This window comes from Panthera tigris, chromosome A1 (genome assembly GCF_018350195.1).
Source record: "Panthera tigris isolate Pti1 chromosome A1, P.tigris_Pti1_mat1.1, whole genome shotgun sequence".
Taxonomy (NCBI): Eukaryota; Metazoa; Chordata; class Mammalia; order Carnivora; family Felidae; genus Panthera; species Panthera tigris.
The window spans coordinates 108573688-108588044 of NC_056660.1; the positions used below are offsets into that span (position 1 = coordinate 108573688).

The 14357-nt window shown below is 39.3% G+C and overlaps 1 long non-coding RNA gene across 1 annotated transcript in view; it reads right to left on the reverse strand.

The window, feature by feature from the left end:
* The window catches only part of LOC107180158, a 37389-nt gene extending 24002 nt beyond the window's left edge, over window positions 1-13387 (reverse strand). The window contains exons 1-2 of the long non-coding RNA XR_001510889.2: window positions 13333-13387; window positions 3074-3201 (exon numbers count right to left, since the gene is read on the reverse strand). This is a non-coding gene — a long non-coding RNA (uncharacterized LOC107180158). The remainder of the gene's footprint in view (window positions 1-3073; window positions 3202-13332) is intronic.
* Between the last annotated feature and the right edge of the window lie 970 nt (window positions 13388-14357).

Here is a 14357-nt window from a genome sequence, read left to right on the forward strand (position 1 = left end):
AGGGCATAATCCATTTACAAATAAGGCAGCTAGAGAGATTGGGTAGACTTATTAATTGTATTGAACAGAATGCCATTGGAAGAATGCTTTCAAATGGACCTTGAAGTCTGCAACAGATCTTTCTTTTATTTGCATTCTTGAATAATAGACCAATCAGTGCAAGCAGGGAAAACTCTGGGAATGGCTTTTAAAAGTTCAGTTGCTATTTTGTGAACCTTTTTGGTTGAGGATCCTGAATATCATCTTTGAGGGTTTGCCATCTTGCTTCCTGCATCCATTTTTGGGCTTCCCCAGGTTGGACCAACATGTGCACAAGCTGATAAAGATCTGGCAGCTCGGGATCACAGGCCTTGTTAGAAGGTGAGAGAAGGACAGTAAAGCATCCCCCAAAGTGGGAAGGCACTTTGAGACTGGAAAACAAAGCAAGCCACTCCATATAGTTTACACAGTTTTATTCAGGGCTGTTATGGAACCTGGTCTGGATCATCTGGCAGAAGAACCAAGTGGCACTTGGAGATCTTGGAAGGCAGGAGGTTTATTTCATACTGGCGGGCTCAGAGGAGATTGCTCTCCAGAGGTCTGAACCCCGAGTACAAGCATGGGGGACAATTTATAGTCTGTTACTTCCACATCAGAAGTAATTTGGTGCACGTGGCAAGTGGCGTAGGGAGAAGAACCCAGAAGTAGAGTCTTGGGGTGCCAACTGGAATTCCCCTATCAGTCCTGTCAGCCATCTTATAACATAATTTTTCCTTATCAAGGTAACTTACTGACAGGGGGAATTGAGCAGATGACAATCCAGCTGTGCAGTTATTCTCTGCAGGGTCTTAACCTTAGTCCACAGATTTTATAGAGGAAGAGGATGCACAGAATGACAATGTAGTGAGATCAAAACACCTCAGAGAGTTTGCACGTACCTGACAGCTAACCTTTTTTAAATAAATGTTTATTTTTGAGAGAGAGACAGAGTGAGAGAATGCAAGCAGGGGAGGGGCAGAGAAAAGGGCACAGAGCATCCAAAGCTGCCTCTGCACTGGCAGCAGTGAGCCTGATGTGGGGCTTGAACTCACTAACAGTGAGAACATGACCTGAGCCAAAGTCGGATGCTCAACCAACTGAGCCACCCAGGCACCTCGGATTAACCCTTAATTACATCTTATGGCACCACCTCTTCATCAAGAAGGGGAAAGACTGTATTATCTCTAACAGATTCATGGGAGGCCAAAACAAGCCTCCCCATATCCTAGCCTTGGTGGGCATTTCTAAGATATGTATGTTAACTTCCAAGGGGCCCAGAGCCCATAGCCCTAAGAGCCCAAACAAAATGGAGGGCCAAAAAATGAGTCAGTATTGTCAGCACTTCCAGAAGCCTCAATGAAAACTATAAATTCTTCAAAAAATTTTTGTGCTTCCTCTATAAGTTTAAAAATTCTTTAACTATGGCTCTTAGTTCTGTCTTTCACCAAGAGATGAAAGGTAACTGAAGGGGTTGATATGTACCTTGAGATAATTTAATTTAATTGTATTTTTTTATTAAGTTTATTTATTTGTTTTGAGAGACAGATACAGTATGAGTGGGGGAGGGGCAGAGAGAGAAAGGGAGAGAGAGAATCCCAAGGAGGGTCCGAGCTGCCAGCACAGAGCCCGAAGTAGGCCTCAAACTAGGGAAACTGCAAAATCATGACCTGAGCTGAAACCAAGAATTGGACACTTACCCGACTGAGCCACCCAGGTGCCCCAGAGGTAACTTAATTTTAAAAGGCAACTGTTCAGGGGCACCTGGGTGGCTCAATCCATTAAGCATCTGATTCTTGGTTTCAGCTCAGGCCATCTCATGGTTTGTGGGCTTGAGCCCTGCAATGGGCTCTGTGCTGGCAGCAGAGAGCCTGCCCTCCCCTCCTCATGCTCCCTCTCTCAAAAATAAATAAACATTAAAAAATTTTTTTAAATAAAAATATAAAAATAAATAAAAGGTAACTTTAACAGTTTCTCAAGGGTAGAAATTCAGTTCAGAGAGAAAATTAGTAAAATGTGAGTACTCGGGTAAAGAAAAACAGAGAAGAGCAGCGGTAGTCACATCAATCATATCATACTTTATTTTAGGTTCCTCTTGTGTTTTTAATTTTTCATTAGCCTTCTGTAATGAATCTCTGCATGAAGCTATTTTAGAACCTTAGAGCCTTTTGGAAGTTTCTGCATTCTAATTAAAAGACGTATTCCATTCCATTCATTTAATTCAGGAATCCTTACTTTCAAGTGCACTTCTGAAGTGAACCATCTCATCACAACTGGAATGTTCCCCATAATGGCCACTGTAATTCTAGGCTGTTTTTGGTAAAATGTTGCCATTCTTGTAAATATTCACAGCTCCTGGTACCACAGATTTTAGACATAAAATAATCATGTGTGCTGGAAGGTGATGCACCTGACTCTAGAATTTAAGGATCCCATTAGCTAAGCCTTTGGGTCTCTGGGAGCTGAACTAATACCTAAAAGGGATATGGTGCTGAGTTCGGGATTGTGCATGTTTTACAGTGTGCCTCACTGCACAGACATTTTCTTGAAGCAAGTGACTTACCAGCAACCTAACCAGTTCTGTAGCCAGCTTATCCTAACATGGTAGTCTTTTGTTAGGAATGCTTGCTTCCTTGCTTCCCAACAGCTCTTAAATGCTTGACCCTTGCCCAGCAACTTTTACAGCTTTTTGGCCTCCAAGATCCCGGCTAGCAATAGTCTTTATTTACAAAAAACAAGACAAATAAACATGCACTTGAGCACATCAGGACTAACCAAAATATGTCACTGTGGACTGGCCAAAAGAAGTCCCCATGTGCACCACAAGCAATTCCATGCATGGACTAAGCTAGCAAACCCCAATAAATGAGGACTGCAAATTGGAAATGGGAAAGGATTCTAATGTGGAACTGCAGACTAAACCAAGGGCTACAGACTAGTGCTCCATCAGAGCCTCCTCTGTCAGGCTACAATGACTCATTAACCCTGGACTGGAAAACCAATTAGAACAGTAACTCAAACACAAAACAGAATGCAGCTAAAACCAAGAGGGACTTACCAACAGCCCTCAGAAATGACGAGATAGACTACGAACTAAAAAGAGTTCTCGGAGTGCCATGCCTGTGTTTCTCCTTGTCCCCAAATGCCGTCAGAAGTTCACTTGGTATCCTGATGTTGTCACCAAATCTGTTAAGAAACAAAATTTTATCAAGAAATTTGAAGATCTAATTGGCTTTTTTTAAATGATTCATGAATCAGGCTGCATTCCATCTAGCAAGCAGAGGGGAATTCCACCCAAGTTAAATAAAAGGAAGGTTTCTAAAAGCAAAGACCAGGCATATAAAAAGGAATTTATTAGCCAGGAATGTACTGTTTAAGCAAGGTCACCTTTCTAAGGGGAATGGAATGGGGTTTTCAGTACATTTCCTAATACTGCCCAGGATATTCCATTGAGTGATTCAAGGTTAAATTCTCAAAAGCCTACAACTAGGTCAGTTAGATATTAAGTCTTGTTTTGTTGACATGGGGCCTTAGCCTAAGTAACTCCATCATGGGCCTATGATTTTCTCTTTAACAATATGTATGAATATCTCACAACTTAGCATCATATTTAATGATGAAGGACAGAATGCTTCCCTGCTAAGACCAGGAACAGTAGAAGGATGTCTACTCTTACCACTTCTGTTTAACACTATACTGGAAATTCTAGCCAAAACAGTAAGATAATTTTTAAAACTTATAAAGGAAAACATAAAACTGTGATTTACAGACTACAAATAGGAAATCCAAGGAATTCACAAGAAAACTATTAGAACTGGTCAAAAAGTTTAGCAAATTCACAGGAGAGGAGATCAATACACAAAAATCAACTGTATTTATATAAACTAACAACAAACATTTCAAAAATGAAACCAAGAAAACAACTCAATTAACAACAGCATCAAGAAGAATATAGCAACACTTTTCTAGCTATGTCTTCTGTGTCAAGAGAAACAACAGAAAAATAAACTATTGGGACTACATCAAATAAAAGGCTTTTGCACAGTGAAGGAAACAATCAACAAAACAAAAAGATAAGCTACTCAGTGACAGAAAGTATTTACAAATGACATACCTGATAAATGTTTAGTATCCAAAATCCATAAAGAACTTACACAACTCAACACACAAAAAAACAAATAATCCAATTAAAAAGTGGGCAGGAGACATGAACAATTTATCCAAAGGAGACATACAGACGTATGAACAGATGCTCACCATCACTCAACATCAAAGAAAGGTGAATCAAAACCACAATGAGGTATCACCTCACACCTGTCAGAATGGCTAAACTCAAAAACACAAGAAACAACAAGTGTTGGTAACAATGAAGAGGAAAAGAAACCTTCTTGCCACTTGGTGGAAATGCAAACTTGTGCAGCCACTGTAAAAACTAGTATGGAAGCTCCTCAAAAAATTTTAAAAGAGGTTAAAAAAATATACTGGGTACTTGCAAAGAATACAAAAACACTAATTTGAAAAGATATATGCACCCCTATGTTTACTGAAGCATTATTTACCATAGCCAAAATATGGAGGCAACCCAAGTGTCCATTCATGGATGAATGGATAAAGAAAATGCAGTGTATGCGCGCACACACACATGCGCGATGAATATTATGCTATGTGCAACAACATAGATGGATCTAGAGGGTATAATGCTAAGTGAAATAAGTCAGAGGAACACAAATCATCTAACTCAGATGTGCAATTTAAGAAACAAAACAAATGATCAAAGAAAAAAAGAAACAAACCAAAAAACAGACTCTTAACTATAGAGAATAAACTGGTGGTTACTAGAGGGCAAGTGGATGGGGGGAATGGGTGAAACAGGCTGAATAGGATGAAGAATACACTTATCATGATAAGCACAGAATATTTTATAGAACTGCTGAGTCACTATATTGTACACCTGAAACTAATATAAGGCTGCCTGTTAATTCCACTGGAAATTTGAATAAATATATACACATTTAAAAGAATACAATACATAGAAACATTTAACAAAAGCATAAGACTTCTACATTGAAAACTACAAAATAATGCTGACAGAAATTTTTAAAACTCTAAGTGAAAAGAAAACATTTTCTATTTGTGGGCTAGAAGACTTAATATTAAGTTGGCAAATTGATTTAGAAATTCAATACAATCTCTACCAAAATCTCAGATGGCATTTTTGCAGAAAGTGACAAGCTGATTCTAAAACTCATATGGAAATGCAAGGACCCAGAATAGCCAAACAAGCTTTAAAAAGAACAAAGATGAAGGACTTATATTGTGTGAAATACCAGGAAAGTCTTCCCTAAAGGATATCTATGCTTAGTCCACTGAAAGAAATGGGCAGGACACTCATTTCCCTATTAGTAACTTGAAGTCAGGCTCATGACACCATCCTTACTCCCCCAGCACCAAGAAATACTTCAGTAATAACATGTGACCAAGGAGTAAGGTGCCATCTCTCTGAGGTGATGCTATAAATCAACCAGAAATCTATAGTCGTTATAATTCTCTCCCTTGACCTGACCAATTAGCGAAAACTCAATCATCTGCTTAGTCCTTTTGTTTACAAATTCTTTCAACTGTTCTATCTAAGCAATAGGCTATTTGTTATAATAACAAAATTATGGAATTGACATAGTGTCCAATTTCTATAGCTATGGAAATTAGTCCACAGTGTCTGTAAGTTAACTTGCCCTACATCACCCAGTAAACAGTAACTTATTGTGTACTAAGGATAAGAAGAGCTTAAAAAGTGAATAATCAAGTTCTAAGTAAGTATCAACTAGTTCTGATACAGCATTAAATTAAACACTATAGAGGATAAAACAAGTATTTCCCTACTGTTGGGAAGAAATCAATGCTCTAAAATTTTAAGGGATATATGCAAGTATAGTCATTTGATGATGATTTACTGGTGGCTACATCCTGGGTGGCTCAGTCGGTTGAGCGTCCAACTTCGGCTCAGGTCATGATCTCACAGTTTGTGGGTTCGTGCCCTGCGTCAGGCTCTGTGCTGATAGCCTGGACTGCTTCGGATTCTGTGTCTCCTTCTCTCTCTGCCCCTCCCCCGTTCATGCTTTGTCTCACTCTGTTTCTCAAAAATAAATAAATGTAAAAAAAAATTTTTTTTAAAAAACACAAAAAACAAAACTGGAATACAATGTGAAAAAAGAGAAAATTTAAAAAGAGGTTAGAGTGGGAGAGAGCCAAAGCATAAGAGACTGTTAAAAACTGAGAACAAACTGAGGGTTGATGGGGGGTGGGAGGGAGGGGAAGGTGGGTGATGGGTATTGAGGAGGGCACCTTTTGGGATGAGCACTGGGTGTTGTATGGAAACCAATTTGACAATAAATTTCATATATTGAAAAAAAAGAGAAAATTAATTTTACACAATGATTTACACAATTTTTTTTTCTTTTCAGATTATATTGAAGTGATTGTAAATGTTGGAAATGAAGAACCAAGCCCACTTAAACAGAGCATTTTTGTAGTGTTATTTTGCTATTGGGGAATGATCTTAGGAAGAAAGCTTTTCTTTTTTTTCTCTTCAAAAAAAAAATTGCCACTAAGAAAGAAAAGGCAAGCCATTAAAACAAGAGAAAATCTTTGCAGCATATATAAACAGTATAAAGTTTGTATCCAGAATATGTCAAATATTCCTACAAATTAGTAAGAAAAATAAATCAATAGAAAAATGCATCAGAGACTCAAAAATAACTCATAAAAGAATATCCAGGTGACCAATACATATATGAAATATGTTCAATATCATTCATAATAAGAGAAATGTAAAACAAAACTACAGGATACAATCACATGCCAACAGAAAGTCTGAAACATAAGAGTTTGACAAACACAAAATACTGGTAAGGTGACTGTGCAATGGGAACTCTCACACATAGTTGGTCAGAGGGAAGATACAACTGTTTTGAGAAAGTGTTATAATTAGTAAATTCCAATGACACTATCACTCCATTCCTATGCATGAAATGAATAGAGATGTGTGTACAGTTAACAAGTACAAGAATATTCAGACCAGAGTACATTATATCCCCAAAGTGGAAAAAATTCTTATGTCCATCAAGAGAATGGATAAATAAACTATGATACAGTCATCCAATGGAATACTATAAAGTACTTAAAAGGAATGAACTACAGATACACAAAAACAACATGGGTATATCTTAAAAACATAACACCGAGTAAAATAAACTAGACAAAAAAGAATGTATATCATATTCAAGCACAAAAACTTTTTAAAAAGTAAAATTACATACTGCTAAATTATAAAATTGAATTATCTCAAAAGACCACTAAATTTATTATTTTTTTTGTTGTTTTTTTATATATGAAATTTATTGTCAAATTAGTTTCCATACAACACCCAGTGCTCATCCCAAAAGATGCCCTCTTCAATGCCCATCACCTACCCTCCCCTCCCTCCCACCCCCCATCAACCCTCAGTTTGTTCTCAGTTTTTAAAAGTCTCTTATGCTTTGGCTCTCTCTCCCACTCTAACATCTTTTTTTTTCTTTTTTTTCCTTCCCCTCCCCTATGGGTTTCTGTTAAGTTTCTCAGGATCCACGTAAGAGTGAAAATATATGGTATCTGGCCTTCTCTTTATGACTTATTTCACTTAGCATCACACTCTCCAGTTCCATCCATGTTGCTACAAAAGGCCATATTTCATTCTTTCTCATTGCCACGTAGTACTCCAATGTGTATATAAACCACAATTTCTTTTTTTTTTAAATAAAACCCCCAATTTTTTATTTTATTTTATTTTTTCCATGAAATTTATTGTCAAATTGGTTCCCATACAACACCCAGTGCTCATCCCAAAAGGTGCCCTCCTCAATACCCATCACCCACCCCCCCCCTCCCTCCCACCCCCCATCAACCCTCAGTTTGTTCTCAGTTTTTAACAGTCTCTTATGCTTTGGCTCTCTCCCACTCTAACCTCTTTTTTTTTTTTTTTTCCTTCCCCTCCCCCATGGGTTTCTGTTACGTTTCTCAGGATCCACATAAGAGTGAAACCATATGGTATCTGTCTTTCTCTGTATGGCTTATTTCACTTAGCATCACACTCTCCAGTTCCATCCACGTTGCTACAAAAGGCCATAGTTCATTCTTTCTCATTGCCACGTAGTACTCCATTGTGTATATAAACCACAATTTCTTTATCCATTCATCAGTTGATGGACATTTAGGCTCTTTCCATAATTTGGCTATTGTTGAGAGTGCTGCTATAAACATTGGGGTACACGTGCCCCTATGCATCAGTACTCCTGTATCCCTTGGGTAAATTCCTAGCAGTGCTATTGCTGGGTCATAGGGTAGGTCTATTTTTAATTTTCTGAGGAACCTCCACACTGTTTTCCAGAGCGGCTGCACCAATTTGCATTCCCACCAGCAGTGCAAGAGGGTTCCCGTTTCTCCACATCCTCTCCAGCATCTATAGTCTCCTGATTTGTTCATTTTGGCCACTCTGACTGGCGTGAGGTGATATCTGAGTGTGGTTTTGATTTGTATTTCCCTGATAAGGAGCGACGTTGAACATCTTTTCATGTGCCTGTTGGCCATCCAGATGTCTTCTTTAGAGAAGTGTCTATTCATGTTTTCTGCCCATTTCTTCACTGGGTTGTTTTTCGGGTGTGGAGTTTGGTGAGCTCTTTATAGATTTTGGATACTAGCCCTTTGTCCGATATGTCATTTGCAAATATCTTTTCCCATTCCGTTGGTTGCCTTTTAGTTTTGTTGGTTGTTTCCTTTGCTGTGCAGAAGCTTTTTATCTTCATAAGGTCCCAGTAACTCACTTTTGCTTTTAATTCCCTTGCCTTTGGGGATGTGTCGAGTAAGAGATTGCTACGGCTAAGGTCAGAGAGGTCTTTTCCTGCTTTCTCCTCTAAGGTTTTGATGGTTTCCTGTCTCACATTCAGGTCCTTTATCCATTTTGAGTTTATTTTTGTGAATGGTGTGAGAAAGTGGTCTAGTTTCAACCTTCTGCATGTTGCTGTCCAGTTCTCCCAGCACCATTTGTTAAAGAGACTGTCTTTTTTCCATTGGATGTTCTTTCCTGCTTTGTCAAAGATTAGTTGGCCATACGTTTGTGGGTCTAGTTCTGGGGTTTCTATTCTATTCCATTGGTCTATGTGTCTGTTTTTGTGCCATAAACCACAATTTCTTTATCCAGTCATCAGTTGATGGACATTTAGGCTCTTTCCATAATTTGGCTATTGTTGAGAGTGCTGCTATAAACATTGGGGTACAAGTGCCCCTATGCGTCAGTACTCCTGTATCCCTTGGGTAAATTCCTAGCAGTGCTACTGCTGGGTCATAGGGTAGGTCTATTTTTAATTTTTCGAGGAACCTCCACACTGTTTCCCAGAGCGGCTGCACCAGTTTGCATTCCCACCAACAGTACAAGAGGGTTCCCGTTTCTCCACATCCTCACCAGCATCTATAGTCTCCTGATTTGTTCATTTTGGCCACTCTGACTGGCATGAACATGTATCTCAGTGTGGTTTTGATTTGTATTTCCCTGATGAGGAGCGATGTTGAGCATCTTTTCACGTGCCTGTTGGCCATCCGGATGTCTTCTTTAGAGAAGTGTCTATTCATGTTTTCTGCCCATTTCCTCACTGGGTTATTTGTTTTTCGGGTGTGGAGTTTGGTGAGCTCTTTATAGATTTTGGATACTAGCCCTTTGTCTGATATGTCATTTGCAAATATCTTTTCCCATTCTGTTGGTTGCCTTTTAGTTTTGTTGATTGTTTCCTTTGCTGTGCAGAAGCTTTTTACCTTCATGAGGTCCCAATAGTTCATTTTTGTTTTTAATTCCCTTGCCTTTGGGGATGTGTCAAGTAAGATATTGCTGCGGCTGAGGTCAGAGAGATAAAAGACCACTAAATTTAATTATATGTACTAAAAACAGAAAATAGAAAAATTTTCAAGACATATTATTAACAAAAGTAAACTGTAGAATAACATGTATGATGTGATTCTATTTATGTAAAATATACTTTGTATAATATATGCCTAAAATATTTAATAAAACCTACTGTTAATAATGGAAAGGTTCTATAATCTATTCAATTCAGTAGCCACATATGGCTGCTGGACACTTAAAACATAGTTAATCTAACTGAGGAATTGCATATTTTATTTAATTTGAATTAATTTCAATTTAAACAGCCTCATGTGGCTAGCATTTACAGTATTAGACAGTACATTATGGATATACAGTGATTTCCTCTAGAACAGGGTTTCCCAACCTTGGCCCTAGTCACATTTGGGACCAATGGTACTTTGTCACAGGGCTGTTCTGTACACTGTAGACATTTAGCAGCACCCCTACCCTCCACCCTCCAGATGCTAATAATACCCTCTCAGTCATGACCAAATTATCTTCAGTCAAAAATTATCTTTAGACCTTGCTACATATTCCCTGGAGGGCAAATCATTCCCAATTAAAAACCACTTGCTCTAGAGATAGGAAGAAAATGAAGGAAGAGGGCATTGTAACATCTTTCTCTGTTTCTGTTTTGTCTAAATTGTTTAAAAGGATCAAGTACATAGATGTTCTTTATGTAATTAATAATTTAAAAAGGAAGCCTACTTCCTCATGGATAAAATGGGAAGTATATATCTAAACTCTTAAACTGTGAATATTAAAAACGAAATAGAAACAAATCAATTTCTTGCTAAAGTTAAAGACTGAAAGTTATTTCACATAAATAGTTACTAAGAGCAGTGGAGGGATAAGATGGAATCTAGAACAAAAATCTATAACTAGGAGAAACAGTTATTTTTGCCATTTACAAAAATAGGTAAAACAGAAGCAAGAACCATTTAAGGGACATAAAATGAGCCTGGTTTGGGATACAGTAAGATGGAAGAACTTGTGGGCCATTTAAGTAGAGCTGCAGCTTCTAGCCAGAAAACGGTAAAAATTAGAATTAAAAATTAAAGAGTTCTCAATACATAGGTAGTATTTGCAATGATGAGCCTTCGGGGAAAGCAAAATGGCTACAAAGAAACTCTGACCCTAACTGAGAAGTGAGAAAGAGGACCACAGGAGAGCGGAGAAGTTGTACCCAGAGAGACAGAAAAAAAAACAACAACAAAAAAAACCCAGAAGACAGTGGGATCATGAAAGCCAAGAGAAGGCTTTAAAAAAAGAGTGGCTAAAGTCCTTAGATCTCATCTTTACAAAATACAATAAAGAAATATTAAGTAGCCTATTGGCACAAGAAGAGATGAAAGAGATTTAATTCAGGAAAGAGTGAGGTCAATCTCAAAGCAGCACTCACCATTAAAGGAATAACTGTGAACTGAGAAATCACTAGTCCTACCAGTCATCAGAGGAAGGTTGTGCTAGAATAAAACCGCAGAAGTCTCTTGTACCTCTGTCATTCTTGCCTACTCAGACAGCAGCAGGCCTCAGAACCTCAGCTGTCCTTTGGTCCTCAGGAGAGGAGCAGACAACAGTCTCCCTAGCAAACATTTTCTGAAAGGTCTGTAGCACTCTGGCCTCTGACCAAAATAAGGTAGATCCCTTTGGGACTATGAAACACACAAACCACAGTTAATCAGAAACTCTCATGCTTGGGCTCCAGACTCTTCATTCTTGATGCTGCTTCCAAAGATTAAGTTTCCATAAGTGAGTCTGAAGTACTAAATTAGGTTAATGGCCCATAAAGCTCAGACTACAATGTATTTTTATTGTAAGCTTCTAAATCTAATGTTTATCTGTGAAAACACACTTTTGCATTTTGTCATTATTTCAGAAAGCCCTAATCCAGGTCTGAGTTCGTGAACTACACCAAGTCTGGGAAGTTCTGAAACTATAGGTAAAAATTAGTGTGCAGCTTTTTAGGGAGAAAGTCCTTGATTTTCATAACATTCTCAAGGTCTGTCACCCAAGGGTTAACAGTCATTTTAAGTGCATTTTTTTCCTCCCTAGAGTCCTATTTATGATCATTCGTTTATTTTTTTATGTTAATTTATTTGGAGAGAGTGAGGGAGGGGCAGAGAGAGAGAGAGAGAGAGAGAGAGAGACTGACTCCCAAGCTGGCTCCACACCGTCAGCACAGAGCCCAATGAGGGGCTCGACCCCACAAACCATGAGATCATGACTTGAGCAGAAATCAAGAGTCGGTCGCTTAACCAACTGAGCCACCCAGGCACCCCAATCATTCATTTAATAATTCCCATCTATCCTTTACATTCATGTGGGAAGTTCAGGTAGATATATCCACTAGGAACATGGATATAAGGCTATAGGAATAAACTTAAGAGAAAGATTTGAAAACAAACAAAATAGTTTAACAAACCATAAGCCTATAAACAGTTGTTAAAGTATCAGGAGCGGATAGGATGCATCCTCCTACAGGATAGTATTCTAAAAAGGAAAATGGAATTACATCAGGAAACACATACAGGAGAAAGGTAGGCCAATGATGAAGAACCAGAAAGCGAAGCTGGGAAAAAAGGAAGAACCAAGAATCATTAACTGTGCTTCTGTTAACAGGCGCAAAAAAAAAAAAAAGGTAAAAGTACCTAAATTTGGCCACTAGGAGGCCCCCGACCACTTGACCACACAATTTCAGGGAGTTAGGCGGCGTAGACTCACTGTGTCAAAAAATGAAGGGAAGTGCTTGCCAGTGAAACCAAGAAGATAAAGAAATTGACAGCTCTGAGCCCATAACGTACAAGGGAGGGTTTGGTTATTACGTTAGTTAAGTTTTGATGGCATTAAATTCATGAGGTAAGGAAAGAAGGACTTTTCAGAGAGGAATATCAGAGAAGGTAGACCTCCTGGGGGTTTGCGGATCTTCCACATTACAAAAGCATTTTCAGAAAGGTACTGAAAAGTTCCCTCAAAACACAAAATTTTGGCTTTGCTCAATACCCGTGGTCTTTTCCTACCACTTCTCTGAGCCCTCAAATGCTTTCCAACAAAATTATTTTCCCGGTTTCAAAAGCATAAAGAATCTGTACAAAATTTAAGTAAAACTCCACAAAGCATCCTCAGCCTTGCAAATGCTGGCTAAGACATCACTGGGGACCCCCACACCCCTCCTCAGGGTGCACCCTCTATTCCACCTGTCAATGAGAAAGCCCCACGGGGCCCACCCGGCCGTGCCTTGCGGGTCCTGAGCGGCTGCTCCGACTGGACAGGCCTGAAGGGAGGGGCGGACACATGCCCTAAGCCACAGCAGCTACAACAACAGTCTCATCCACGGCCCACTCCCCCACACCATCTCTCTGCCTCACCTCTGGGAACACCAGAGCCTTTCCAGAATCCTCTGGCACTGCCCCTTCCGGAAGCTGCCACAACAAGCCCCGCCCCCTCCTGGCACGTCCCACAACTCTCCTTCCGGGTACTGAGCTCCTGGAAGCGCCCTCCAGGAGCTGCTGTTCCAGGTGGGGGTTGCTGACCTTAAGCTTATAAGCAGGTAAATATATTATTTAACGGGCGCCGGTAACTGCTGTAAAGAAAAACAAAGCAGGGAAAAGAGAAGGGAAATGAGTGAAAAATTCCTTCCTAGTAGTCATTAGTCCCCTGAATAAGGCCTTTCCTATAAAGTGGTATTTGATCCGCCTGAAGGGAATGAGGGCAGTAACAACCTAGGAGAACATCCCAGGAGGAGGGACTAGCAAACAAAATAGCGCTGAAGAAGGTAGTGTGGCAGGGGCAGAGGCATCAGGAAGGGTGATAGATGCCAACGCAGGGTCTCCCGGACCTGATAAGGATCGGAGGTGTCCACCGGCGCTCATCGTGACACGGGACTGCCGGTGTGTGATCCCGAGTCACCACTGCAAAACCAGCGGCTGGAGTGACAAGTCGGGCGTTGGAGGAACAGTAACATTGGACCAAGAAACAGGCGGCTCTCTCAACCACATAACGTAATTATGTTTAGGGGTGCCAGATCATATATGGGATGCCCAGTTAAATTTGAAGTTCTCACAGGCAACGAATAATTTTGTGGCCTATAGCTCATGCAAAATTACTCGTTGTTTATCTGAAATTAAAGTTTAACTGGGTGTCCTGTATTTTTATTTGCTAAGGCTGGCAGCAGAAACGCTACAATTCACACGCGAGGTTTGGAAACTTAGGAACAGTACCACGCCAATCATTGGAGCCTGAGGCAAAAGAAACATCTGCCTCTTACATAGGTGTGTGTTAATGTTTATTGTTCTTAAAGATTAGTTTTAAATACTGAAGAACTGTAAAGTTGGTATATTAAAATTCACGTTATTTTAAATATTTTTATTTATACCCAAAGTTTAAAAATATA